Source organism: Esox lucius, chromosome 13 (assembly GCF_011004845.1).
Source record: "Esox lucius isolate fEsoLuc1 chromosome 13, fEsoLuc1.pri, whole genome shotgun sequence".
In the NCBI taxonomy this organism is placed as follows: Eukaryota; Metazoa; Chordata; class Actinopteri; order Esociformes; family Esocidae; genus Esox; species Esox lucius.
Window position 1 is genome coordinate 12,133,097 of NC_047581.1, and position 11,206 is coordinate 12,144,302.

General features: G+C 45.7%; 1 protein-coding gene across 1 annotated transcript in view; it reads right to left on the reverse strand.

Annotated features, from left to right (window-relative positions):
- The window catches only part of dock8 (dedicator of cytokinesis 8), a 57,827-nt gene that overhangs the window by 45,691 nt on the left and 930 nt on the right, over positions 1-11,206 (reverse strand). The window lies entirely within an intron of this gene.

Here is an 11,206-nt window from a genome sequence, read left to right on the forward strand (position 1 = left end):
ACATAACACGGCCCATCAAGCAATTCACTTTTTTATTTAAGGACAAATTTGGGCTGTTAAAATTACATGATTAAATAAAAGACTGCAAGTGATTGTCAAAACTAATTATAAAGCAAGTAATTGTCAAAACTGCTTATATAAATATCCAGCCTACATCCCCAAAGAGCAAGTAACAACAACGCATTGCTGCAGTGAATCCCTGATTTTAATCTGAGATTTATGATAAACACAAATAAATAAAAAAAAAATTCTTTATTTGTTCCAACTGCAAATTAGAGAGGAGGAAGGAGGGGAAAGGGAGAGTAGAAAGGAAGGAGAGGGGGAAGGAGAGAAGGAAGGAGAGGGGGAAGGAGAGAAGGAAGGAGAGAAGGAAGGAGAGGGGGAAGGAGAGGGGGAAGGAGAGGAGGAAGGAGAGGAGGAAGGAGAGGGGGAAGTAGAGGGAGAAGTAGAGGGAGAAGGAGAGGGGGAAGTAGAGGGGGAAGGAGAGGAGGAAGGAGAGAAGGAAGGAGAGAAGGAAGGAGAGGAGGAAGGAGTGGAGGAAGGAGTGGAGGAAGATGCAGAGGAAGCAGAGGGGGGAGAAAAGGGGGAAGGGGAGGGAGAAGGAGAGATGGAAGGAGAGGGAGAAGGAAGGAGAGGGGGAAGGAGAAATGGAAAGAGAGGGGGAAGGAGAGCTGGAAAGACAAATGGAAGGAAAGATGTAAGGAGGGGGAATGAGAGTGGGAAGGAAGGACAGGGGGAAGGAGAGATGGAAGGAGAGATGGAAGGAGGGGGAATGAGAGAGGGAATGAGAGAGGGAAGGAAGGAGAGGGGTAAGGAAGGAGAGGGGGACAGCCGGCAGATTCAATAACACCATTGTACTTGTGGTTAATAATGTGCCGGTTGGTCCTCAACGACCACAAGACCAGCTAGTTGTTTTCCCCTAAACAAAAGAGTAGTATGCAGCAGTGAGACCCTGCCAAGCCAACACGGCTGGGATAAACATGGTGCCTCTGAAGAATCACATCAAGCAGAAAATCTTACTGACAGTTGAATGGACGGCATGAACAGAGGTGTGTACAGTGCTGTGAAAAATAATTTGCGCCCTGTCTGATGTTCTTCTAATGTTTATGTGGGTTGTAGTGAAGAGCACATTATAGTAAATAATGTTTGATGCTCAGGATGAGGAAAAGGTTACAATAAAAAAATTCAAAATGTTTGGATATCCAAGTGAGCACAGTTGGATCACTAATCAGGAAGTGGAAGCTGGACAATGCCACATGAGTAAAAACAAAGGCTATACCTCAAAAATCGGCACACGAACAAGGAGATGTGTGAGAAAAGTGACAGTGGCCAGCAATTACTTTGAAGGAGCTACAGGAGTTCAGTATCTGGGATTGGAGTAATGGTGCAACAGTCATCCATATCAAGACCTCTGCGTAACACTGACCTGTATACAAGTGTGGCAAGAAAGAAGCAATTATACGAAAAGCACCATCTGAAAGCAAGTACCATTTGAAATCAAGGGATTTGTGGTAAATCCCACTTTAATTCCAGTCAATTCAGGTAGTACTGTGAATTTCTGAGACCGAACTCTAACAAAAAGCCTAAATTAAAAACACTAATGTTTTTCAAAACCCCACTGAGATGTTGAAGGCATCTGAAACTACCAGTTAATGAACAAAAACTGACTGAGTGGAGGATCGTAAGAAATGCAGATGCTTCCATACAGGTGTACTGCATGATACAATATAAACAATTAGCATCCTGTCATGCTCTGTGGCATGAATAGAAATGGGTGAACGGGCCCAGTAGTCCTCGATTCTGGATGAAGATGCCAAGAGGGAAGCATCTTTGAGTGACTTTGAAAGAGGGTTTATTATTAGGCCTATTCCAGCATCACAATGCCCCAATTCTTAGGGTAGTAAGGGTCACTGAACGATCTGATGAGTAGGAAAATGATGGGAATCATAGGCAATGGCCTTCACAGTCACCAGATCTCAGTCCAATTGAACACCTACAGGAGATTTTGGACTGAAATGCAAGACAGCCCTCTCCACTACCATCATCAAAACACTAAACGAGGGTATATCTATTTGGAAGAATGTTGTTCCATCAGTCCAGTAGTTTCACAGGTGCTGCATAACAATATATACACTCACCTAAAGGATTATTAGGAACACCTGTTCAATTTCTCATTAATGCAATTATCTAATCAACCAATCACATGGCAGTTGCTTCAATTCATTTAGGGGTGTGGTCCTGGTCAAGACAATCTCCTTAACTCCAAACTGAATGGCAGAATGGGAAAGAAAGGTGATTTAAGCCATTTTGAGCGTGGCATGGTTGTTGGTGCCAGTCGGGCCGGTCTGAGTGTTTCACAATCTGCTCAGTTACTGGGATTTACACGCACAACCATTTCTAGGGTTCACAAAGAATGGTGTGAAAAGGGAAGAACATCCAGTATGCAGCAGTCCTGTGGGTGAAAATGCCTTGTTGATGCTAGAGGTCAGAGGAGAATGGGCCGACTGATTCAAGCTGATAGAAGAGCAACTTTGACTGAAATAACCACTCTTTACAACCGAGGTATGCAGCAAAGCATTTGTGAAGCCACAACACGCACAACCTTGAGGCGGATGGGCTACAACAGCAGAAGACCCCACCGGGTACCACTCATCTCCACTACAAATAAGAAAACGAGGCTACAATTTGCACCAGCTCACCAAAATTGGACAGTTGAAGACTGGAAGAATGTTGCCTGGTCTGATGAGTCTCGATTTCTGTTGAGACATTCAGATGGTCAGAATTTGGCGTAAACAGAATGAGAACATGGATCCATCATGCCTTGTTACCACTGTGCAGGCTGGTGGTGGTGGTATAATGGTGTGGGGGATGTTTTCTTGGCACACTTTAGGCCCCTTAGTGCCAATTGGGCATCGTTTAAATGCCACGGCCCACCTGAGCATTGTTTCTGACCATGTCCATCCCTTTATGACCACCATGTACCCATCCTCTGATGGCTACTTCCAGCAGGATAATGCACCATGTCACAAAGCTCGAATCATTTCAAATTGGTTTCTTGAACAATGAGTTCACTGTACTGAAATGGCCCCCACAGTCACCAGATCTCAACCCAATAGAGCATCTTTGGGATGTGGTGGAATGGGAGCTTCGTGCCCTGGATGTGCATCCCACAAATCTCCATCAACTGCAAGATGCTATCCTTTCAATATGGGCCAACATTCCTAAAGAATGCATTCAGCACCTTGTTGAATCAATGCCACGTAGAATTAAGGCAGTTCTGAAGGCGACAGGGGGTCAAACACAGTATTAGTATGGTGTTCCTGATAATCCTTTAGGTGAGTGTATATATTTTTTTTAAATAACATATTCATCCTCTCCAGGAACCATCACCTTATCGTGGTGGAAAGGTTTGTGTGTTCCCCCGGCTGAGTGCCGCTATGTTAGAGTTTACCCCAGTGGATGAGAGGGTCGCCTCCCTGCGCCTACGGGTTGTGGGGGGGGGGATCTCTGACTGTTGTTTGTGCATATGCCCCCAACAGCAGTTCGGAGTTTTTGGCCTTCTTGGAGACCCTGAATGGAGTCCTGTATGGGGCTCCAGTAGGGGACTCCATAATTCTGCTGGGGGACTTCAACGCACACGTGGGCAATGATGGAGACACCTGGAGAGGCGTGATAGGGAGGAACGGCCTCCCTGATCTGAACTTGAGTAGTCGTTTGTTGTTAGAGTTCTGTGCTAGTCATGGATTATCTATAACAAACACCATGTTCGAACATAAAGATAGTCATACGTGTACGTGGTACCAGAGCACCCTAGGCCAAAGGTCGATGATTGATTTTGTGATCGTGTCATCGGATCTGAGACCGCATGTTTTGGACACTCGGGTAAAGAGAGGGGCGGAGCTGTCAACCGATCACCATCTGGTGGTGAGTTGGGTCAGGGGGTGGGGGAAGACTCTGGACAGACCGGGAAAACCCAAACGGGTAGTGCGGGTGAACTGGGAACGTCTGGAGGAGGCCCCCGTCCGAAAGATCTTCAACTCACACCTCCGGCTGAGCTTTTCTGGCATCCCTGTGGAGGTTGGGGGCATTGAACCTGAGTGGTCGATGTTCAAAATCTCCATTGCCAAAGCTGCGGCGGGGAGCTGTGGTCTAAAGGTCTTAGGTGCATCAAGGGGCAGTAACCCTCGAACACCCTGGTAGACACCGGATTCTGTCCTGGTCGCGGAACAACCGACCAGCTCTTTACTCTTGCAAGGATCCTGGAGGGGGCCTGGGAATATGCCCATCCAGTCTACATGTGTTTTGTGGATCTGGAGAAGGCGTATGACCGGGTCCCCCGGGAGATACTGTGGGAGGAGTATGGGGTGAGGAGGTCCCTTCTGAGGGCTATCCAATCCCTGTACGTCCAAAGTGAGAGCTGTGTTCGGGTTCTCGGTAGTAAGTCGGACTCGTTCCAGGTGGGAGGTGGCCTCCGCCAGGGCTGCGCTTTGTCACCAATCCTGTTTGTAACTTTTATGGACAGGATATCGAGGCGTAGTCGGGGTGGGGTTGCAGTTCGGTGTCCTGGGGATTTCATTGCTGCTTTTTGCGGATGATGTGGTCCTGATGGCATCAATGGTCTGTGACCTTCAGCACTCACTGGACCGCAGCTGAGTGCGAAGCGGTTGGGATGAGGATTAGCACCTCTAAATCTGGGGCCATGGTTCTCAGCAGGAAACTGATGGAGTGCCTTCTCCAGGTAGGGAATGGGTTTTCTCAGAAGGGTGGCTGACTTCTCCCTTAGGGATAGGGTGAGAAGCTCAGCCATCCGTGAGGAACTCAGAGTAGAGCCGCTGCTCCTTTGCATCAAAAGGAGCCAGTTGAGGTGGTTCGGGCATCTGGTAAGGATGTCCCCAGGATGTCTCCCTAGGGAGGTGTTCCAGGCACGTCCAACTGGGAGGAGACCTTGGGGTAGGCCCAGGACTAGGTGGAGAGATTATATTTCGACACTGGCCTGGGAACGCCTCAGGATCCTGGCAAATGTGGCTCAGGAAAGGGAAGTTTGGGGTCCCCTGCTGGGGCTGCTGCCCCCGCAACCCGATATGGATAAGCAGATGAAGATGAGATGAGGAGATGAGATAACATAATCATTGTTTAACCACAATTTTGTGCTGTTTGTTCAGTAAAAAAAAATAAAGTTAAAACCCTGGGGGTATCTCATCCTTAGGCTCAATTCAGCTCATGTGCCACTATTGGTGCTGCCTGTTCATTACCTCTCCGCGGACATCATTTAGTTCACTGTTCTGCCACTGATCACCTCAAAGCCTTCCCCAAACAACCATGTGATGCTAACCAACAGACACTGACAGTAGCCAGCAGTTCCATTTCAGTTCAGCTGCTAGCACAGTTTATGGCTACCCACACATAACATTTAGACAACATTCCTTTTGTAGAATAAGTTTGAATTTGGACCAAATTAGGTAGGGCTATTTCTTTACCACACAGTGGTTGGACTTTGTTCTGTGTTCATTTGCATGCTGCTGTCATCCAAACTGCCTGACTCGCCCAGGTCCTGACCTTCAGAGCCATGACGCTGACTGCGGCTGCAGCTATTGCTAACAGGCTCAGTGACCACATGGAATGAGACTCGGCAGTGTGTGTGTGTGTGTGTGTGTGTGTGTATCTGTGAGAGAGAGTGAGAGAAAGAATAGCAAAAAGAGAAAGACTGAGAATAACAGAGAGCAGCTGTTAAATGCATAAGTCATCCTAATTCCAAAACGGTTATTTGGATGACCTACGCGTGAAGGTGTGTCATAACACACTGATGACATCACGCCCCTTCTGACAGTTTGCCTAGAGGGTTACATAACAAGAGCCCAAAGGCCATGGCAGGAATGCCGCAGGTAGTCTCCACACCTTCATGTGTGTCTAAGGAATAAGAGCCTGACCAGGATGTTAAAGCAATGGGGTTAGGTCTGGAATCTAAACAAGCCCTTACAAAAAGCCATGATTGCATGCCTCCTCAGCCTCTAGATCAACTCATCATATGTGCATATCTTCTACTGTACTTCTATACAATTGCTTTAGAGGTTAAAACCTACAATTTAGAAGTGGAATTGGAAAATAAAAACACATTTATGTCTTCTGATTCAAGGACAGTGTGCTTTCTGAGGTGGGCATGTATTGCACTACACTCAAGGCCATGAAGTCAGTTGTCAATAAAAACATTGAATATTTCAGTGATCAGAGACAGACTTGTACGACCCATCCCCTGACCTTCATACCCATCCCCCGGCCTTCATACCCATCCCCCTGCCTTCATACCCATCCCCCGGCCTTCATACCCATCCCCCGGCCTTCATACCCATCCCCCGGCCTTCATACTCATCCCCCTGCCTTCATACCCATCCCCAGGCCTTCATACCCATCCCCCTGCCTTCATACTCATCCCCCTGCCTTCATACCCATCCCCAGGCCTTCATACCCATCCCCAGGCCTTCATACCCATCCCCCTGCCTTCATACTCATCCCCCGGCCTTCATACCCATCCCCCGGCCTTCATACCCATCCCCCGGCCTTCATACCCATCCCCCGGCCTTCATACCCATCCCCCGGCCTTCATACCCATCCCCCGGCCTTCATACCCATCCCCCGGCCTTCATACCCATCCCCCGGCCTTCATACCCAACCCCCTGCCTTCATACCCAACCCCCTGCCTTCATACCCATCCCCCGGCCTTCATACCCATCCCCCGGCCTTCATACCCATCCCCTGGCCTTCATACCCATCCCCCGGCCTTCATACCCATCCCCTGGCCTGCATCAAGCTGCGGCCTGCCACGTTCTGTCCACACATGGCTCCTCCATCTCTCAATACAACTCTCACATGGTTACACTCTGCAGGAAGCAGGCTGATAAGTCTTAATAGGCAGTAGCTAGCTAGACACACACACACACACACACACACACACATACACACATACACACACTTGTTCCAAATGCATTATATTTCGGATTTTATTTCTCTAAAGAAATATGCAACTCAGCAGCAATCGTTTTTTTTCTCAACAGATAAGAAGATTTTTGACACACTTGGTTGAAACCCCTCCGATCCTGCCCACTGAGAAGCTGTGGCATGAAGAGGAAACACACATGGAGTGGCTTTTGATTTGGTTTCTGATAAGCACGATTCAGACGATATATCTGACTGTAACCGTTGACTGTCATGGAGATGACATCCATCAAAGTTGGGAGGAGTCAGTTGCATAGTTACACTCTCGCTGTTGCGAAACATCTACTCACTTCCAGAAACAGGGTGTTTCTGGTCGTCTCATCTGCAGCTTTAATAAGACGTTGTGGTATAATGAGGTGTCAGGCTAGCTGCTCAACATTTTAAATACTGTTGTTGCTGAGTTAGCGGCAATTCCTCTTGTCAGCAGAAAACTGAAAGTCTCGTCATTTTAAGAGAACACACACATCCACAAAGTGTCTTAAATCCTCTAATGACAACAGCCAGGCCCCTCAGACATGAGGTGACGTCATTTTGAACATAATAATGTGTTGGGGTAAGTAATGTCAAGAAGTGGCTGCAGCAGACACCCCTCTACTCGCCCATGTAACATTATTGCCTATTCAATAACATCAGTGTTGTGAAAGATCGCCACACCCAAGAGGAAGTGCACAAGAAGGTCCTCAGGATCACAACAGTGTTGGTTCTGTCGCTTTATGAGCTTCATGACCGTTGCTAGTATTCCATGTCGTATTCCAACAGAGATGTTCCCACAAAACCATCTGTAAGCAAAACCACCAGTCACATATATTCTTACTTCAAGAGGTTTGGGGTCCCTGTCAAAGTCAATAGGTTTATGCTGATGTCAGCTTAGTCATGCCATATTGTTTGTGTGTGTGTTTCTGAATTAACAGGGACATAAATGTCACAAAACCATCTGTAAGGTCTGACTGTTTGTAGCTACAAACTAACAGTGGACATATTTAAAAGGCTTAGGCAGGCACGAACAAGCACGTTGGTTGTATTGCTCAGAAGAAATAGATTAAACATGGTCAATCAGGGGACTAGAAATCCAATTGCTAAATGATTCATGGTGAGACAACTGGAAAGGGCTTAGACAGACATACAATCTGCAGCAGCTTCAATTTTATTTACTTTGTATTTAATGATGTGTAGTATATTGTCTCTTGCAGAATGGACGTTGTAAACGCCCCATGTTGTAAATGCCCCAGTTCAACTGACCCGATCAGAACCCAAAATAGACATTTGTTGTACTTCAACAAAACACTGTATATCCTCAAGACATGAAATACAGAAGATGTATTTATATTCATTTGAAATATATATACTCTGTCTATTCATTTGAAAGAGGGTGAATATATTTCCACCGCTTCTTTCAAAAATCTGTGTAAATTGCTTATTGTTTCTACTACTATAATGAGTGGGGATTAAAGTAGCTGGATGCTGGGATAACTGTTCTGTCTGACTGAATTTGACCGGTCACTTACATTGTTTCTTCAGGAAGTTTGGGGCCTCTGTCGTACTCAATAGGTTTATGCTGATGTCAGCTTTATCATGCTGTTATGTTTGTGTGTGTGTTTCTTACTTAACTATATAACAAGGACAACAGTGTCTCTAAACTTTGGTTAAACTACAACAATTTGACTAATGGAGACTATTTTACTGTTGTCAATTTGAAAGAGGCCACGTTTTGTGTAAATGTTAGGTTTAGGGCAAAAGTTACAATTGGGGTACCGATTAGAAATAGGGCAATGCATATACGGTTAGGGTTATTCATTAGGGCCAAGTTAGGTTTAAATTAGGCATAAATGTTAGCTTACCGAGGTTAAGGTTAGGTTTAAGGTTAGAGTTATGGTTAGGATTAGTGAAGGTAATTCAATGGAAATCAACTGTCCCCATTTAGATAGCCAAGTAAGTGTGTGTATGTGTGTGTGTGCGTGTGTGTGTACATGTGCATGTGGTGTGATAGGTAGAGTAGCCTACATATGTTTTACAGTGCTCTTTTTAAACATACTCTTGATTTTGCATAACCATTCTATGGGAAGTATTGTATTGGGGGACGTTGTGTGTGAAATGTTTGTGCGCATGCGTGATCCTGATTTTGTGTGTGTATTAATATTCTGGTGGGCATCGCCCCAGTCACATGACCCAATGCCGGGTGGCATGAAAAACTAAACTACCGTCCCAAATTAGTTCTGCCATTTTAATACAGCATGTAACACCCTGTATGACTGTGGCAGCTAACAGGACAGTGCTCAGTCTTCTGACCATGTCGGGCTGCACACTATCTGTCATGCCAGCACTTTGCATGTAGTGGCCTTGTGTTCCTCTGGGCATTTCCGGATGGTTCTGTTGCCTCATTCGGTTTTATAAAACTCCCAGCTATGCAGCTTTGTCAAGGCTCAGAGCCATCAGATAGATAAACCAGTAATTTAGCCAAGGGCCCATTATTACCACTGAGTCACTATGTAGGAGGTGGGGGATCCATTGTGTCTCGACAGTCTAAAGTTGCTTCACCTACTGGACTTCTCCTTTTCACTTGAACTAATCGGTGTCAATAGTCCGCATTCCATTACTGAGCCACAAATTCTGCTTTCTGACTGTAACAACAGTGTAATAAACGTGCATACACCCTTGTGCTACACTAGAGTAATGGGGTTTCCATTGCTAGGGCAGAAAATAAGGACTCTTGGACAGATTCAATAACATCTGCACAAACAAAACAACTGCTTTGCAATATATTCCAGTTCCCATTTGGCCTTTGATATGTAAATACCAGCTAGAACGACCAGTGTCCGGTGTTGGGCCCGAGGCGAGACCAGGTCTGCCTGCTTTCACTTGACCCACATGACTTAACCATCTAATAAAGAAAAAAAAAGAAAGTCTTAGCTTATTGGGTAAAACACAGAAGTAAATCTTCCATCCTGTGCCAATACAGGAGCCTCCAGGCACAGACTAAAATATGTCTCAGTCAGTACTATCGGTAGCATCAGAACTCAACTTCCTGTCCAGGAGGGCTGGGCAGAGGGAAGAGGCAGACACTCAAGAACATCAGAGATCTGGCAGGATTCTTTTCCTGTGTTGCCCAAAGTGAGCAGGGTGGATGACATTTGTTGCATAGAGATTCCAGACCATGCATTTAGGAGGGCCCTCAATCAGTCCCAGTCTGCTGTCCACACCACCGGCAACCAACATCTTCAAAGTGTGATGCTCGTTTGCGGTGCTTAAACTGACAACATCTAGTGTAGAACTGCAAACGGTGTTCATGAGATGATCTGTTAACTGAGTCATTAAAAGTCAGGACATTCCTTCTAGAGAGCAGATATTCGCACTTCTCTTCAATTCCCCCACTATCTTGGCCAAGAAACAAGTACTTCCTGTTTTAAAACTGTCATTGGGTGAAAAGAGAAGAGAAACAAATGCAGCTGTGTCAAAAAGAAGGATTTCCTACTCACCCAATCTTAATAGAGGAAGAGGAATCTACTGCTCTGCGCAAGCATGTCTAACCGGCAGGATGTTTGAGAGTACTGGGCAGGCCGTGAAGGGCCAAATGGCTTGACTGGACCGCCTGCCTATGCAATCAATACGGCGAAACGTTGATTTTATAGTGTTTCAATTTTGCTAACATACTGTATTGCTCGCCATATGCATTTCAATACAGATAAAGCAAACTAGCACAAAAATAACATCATAATACTTTCTCAACAATATCATAGTCCACATTGATAAGTTGTCTAATAACTGTTATTAAATGTAAAGCATAACCACCGTTCTCTCTCGCTCTCTCTCTCTCTCTCTCTCACTCACACACACACACACACACACACACACAATCCTAAACTCTCACAAGTGGGTTACCAGTCCCTACAGTCAGCAACAAAACCCCACGTGGACAGTATATGCTATACAGAGACGGTCCATTAGCTGGCTCAGCAGTTGACTCAAGCAGCAAGTGAGGATGCTCTGCCTTTTAGTAACTAATCGAAACCTTATTAAAAAAAGACGCTGCCCCAACCTAGACTTCAGTCAAACTGACAAGCAGTAATTGGCCAGTTTCATGAACATACTGAAGACACAGATTATATTTTGACATAAATTAACAGGAAACAAACGGATAAACCCAGGTTGCTGTTTTGGATACATAGGCCTATATGTTAAGACAGTGACAAAGTGATGAGGAAAGTTTTCAAAATACAAG